This window comes from Phyllobates terribilis, unplaced genomic scaffold (assembly GCF_046119375.1).
Source record: "Phyllobates terribilis strain yellow unplaced genomic scaffold, ASM4611937v1 Scaffold_329__1_contigs__length_2103183, whole genome shotgun sequence".
Lineage (NCBI taxonomy): Eukaryota > Metazoa > Chordata > Amphibia > Anura > Dendrobatidae > Phyllobates > Phyllobates terribilis.
The window spans coordinates 2,031,872-2,035,066 of NW_027363089.1; positions in this window are offsets into that span (position 1 = coordinate 2,031,872).

Sequence of the window (3,195 nt, forward strand, 5' to 3'; positions counted from 1 at the left end):
CATGAGAAAAGCTACTTAAAGAGGCCACTTGCAAGTTGTTCTCCTGTTTGAATCTCCTCTGAAGAGTGGCATCATGGGCTCCTCAAAACAACTGTCAAATGATCTGAAAACAAAGATTATTCAACATAGTTGTTCAGGGGAAGGATACAAAAAGCTGTCTCAGAGATTTAACCTGTCAGTTTCCACTGTGAGGAACATAGTAAGGAAATGGAAGAACACAGGGACAGTTCTTGTTAAGGCCAGAAGTGGCAGGCCAAGAAAAACATCAGAAAGGCAGAGAAGAAGAATGGTGAGATCAGTCAAGGACAATCCTCAGACCACTTCCAGAGAGCTGCAGCATCAACTTGCTGCAGATGGTGTCACTGTGCATCGGTCAACTATGCAACGCACTTTGCACAAGGAGAAGCTGTATGGGAGAGTGATGCGAAAGAAGCCGTTTCTGCAAGCACGCCACAAACAGAGTCGGCTGAGTTATGCAAAAGCACATTTGGAGAAGCCAATTTCTTTTTGGAAGAAGGTCCTGTGGACTGATGAAACCAAGATTGAGTTGTTTGGTCATACAAAAAGGCGTTATGCATGGCAGCAAAAAAACACAGCATTCCAAGAAAAACACTTGCTACCCACAGTAAAATTTGGTGGAGGCTCCATCATGCTTTGGGGCTGTGTGGCCAATGCCGGCACCGGGAATCTTGTTAAAGTTGAGGGACACATGGATTCCACTCAGTATCAGCAGATTCTTGACAATAATGTTCAAGAATCAGTGATAAAGTTGAAGTTGCGCAGGAGATGGATCTTTCAGCAAGACAATGATCCAAAACTCCGCTCCAAATCGACTCATGCATTCATGCAGTGGAACAATTACAATGTTCTGGAATGGCCATCCCAGTCCCCAGACCTGAATATCATTGAACATCTGTGGGATCATTTGAAGAGGGCTGTCCATGCTCGGCGACCATCAAACTTAACTGAGCTGGAATTGTTTTGTAAAGAGGAATGGTCAAAAATACCTTCATCCAGGATCCAGGAACTCATTAAAAGCTACAGGAAGCGACTAGAGGCTGTTATTTTTTCAAAAGGAGGATCTACTAAATATTAATGTCACTTTTCTGGTGAGGTGCCCATACTTATGCACCTGTCAAATTTTGTTTGAATGCAGATTGCACATTTTCTGTTAGTACAATAAACCTAATTTCAAGGCAGAAACATTACTGTGTCCAACAGTTATTACATATATCAAACTGAAATAGCTGTTGCAAAAACACCAATTTTTATAAAACATTAAGCTTAAGATTAATAGGGGTGCCCAAACTTTTTCATATAACTGTATAACTGTTGAAAATAGTCTGGTGTAGGCTAGAGAAACAGAAGTGTGGTTTTGCACTTCCACGGTTCAAACCTCTGTATTATCCATTTTGGGCCATTTGTATCTAAAAAAAAACAGTTTGAGTGTGTCGCTCACTGTTCAGCCGCAAATATCTCTATTTAAAACAGTGTGGTATACCCCAGTAAACAATAACTGTGGTTTTGCCATCCCACGGTAAAAAATCTCTATTATTCAGCTTTTGGTAGTTTTTTCCGTAAAGAAAAACAGTAGTGTCTCCTGACTGTTGTGACACAAAAATATATCGGTTGAAAATAGTCTTGTGTAGGCCCGACATCCCAGTGTGGTTTCGCAGTTCCACGGGTCAAATCGCTGTACTATCCAGTTTTGGGCCTTTGGTATCTAAAAAAAAAGCAGTTTGAGTGTGTCGCTCACTGTTCAGCCGCAAATATCTCTATTTAAAAAAGTGTGGTATACCTCAGTAAACAATAACTGTGGTTTTGCCATCCCACGGTAAAAAAGCTCTATTATTCAGCTTTTGGTAGTTTTTTCCATAAAGAAAAACAGTAGTGTCTCCTGACTGTTGTGACACAAAAATATATCTGTTGAAAACAGTCTTGTGTAGGCCCGACATCCCAGTGTGGTTTCGCAGTTCCACGGGTCAAATCGCTGTACTATCCAGTTTTGGACCTTTGGTATCTAAAAAAAAGCAGTTTGAGTGTGTCGCTCACTGTTCAGCCGCAAATATCTCTATTTAAAAAAGTGTGGTATACCCCAGTAAACAATAACTGTGGTTTTGCCATCCCACGGTAAAAAATCTCTATTATTCAGGTTTTGGTAGTTTTTTCCGTAAAGAAAAACCGTAGTGTCTCCTGACTGTTGTGACACAAAAATATATCTGTTGAAAATAGTCTTGTGTAGGCCCGACATCCCAGTGTGGTTTCGCAGTTCCACGGGTCAAATCGCTGTACTATCCAGTTTTGGGCCTTTGGTATCTAAAAAAAAAGCAGTTTGAGTGTGTCGCTCACTGTTCAGCCGCAAATATCTCTATTTAAAAAAGTGTGGTATACCCCAGTAAACAATAACTGTGGTTTTCCTCTTCCACGGTTCTAATCTACTCTATATTACCCTTTTTCCATTGATAGTGCAAGTGTAAGCTATTTTACTTCATTTACAATGGGCAAGGCGCGTGGCAAGGGACGTGGAAGTGGACATTATGGTGATGGTTCGTGCAGAGGACGGGGCCGTGGCCAAGGTGAAAATGTGCCACAACCAACAGCCACATCTTCTCGCTCCCACTTCTTGACCGAATTACTAGGGAAGCACAGAACAATACCAGTATTGAGAACTGATCAGTGTGAACAGGTTATTAATTGGATAGCAGATAATACTTCCAGTTACCTGGGCACCACCACCTCCGGTCTGTCTTCCACACGGTCAACTCTTAGTAGCCATGAGTCTCGACCGCATACTCCTCCTCACCGTGATGCTCCTTCCTCCCACCATGCCGAGTGTCGTCAGACAGCAAGTGATCCCACACTTGGACACTCTGAAGAGCTGTTCACTGGTCCACTTCCATATTTGGGCCCCTCGCCTGATACGCTTGAAGTGGTGGAAGAGGAGATCCCATGTTGCGATGCCCAAATATTTGAACAGCCACGGCCACAGGAAGTCGACGTTGGCAATCTGTCACAAGAGGTGGACGATGATGAGACACAATTGCCAGGAAGTGAGGAGGAGGATCGTGGTGCGCAAGTGGAAGAGGAGGAGGTGGTGGATGATCTAGTAACTGACCCAACGTGGAAGGAGGACATGCAGAGTGAGGCCAGCAGCACACAGGGGGAGGGAGGCAGAGTACCCCAACAGGCAGGAAG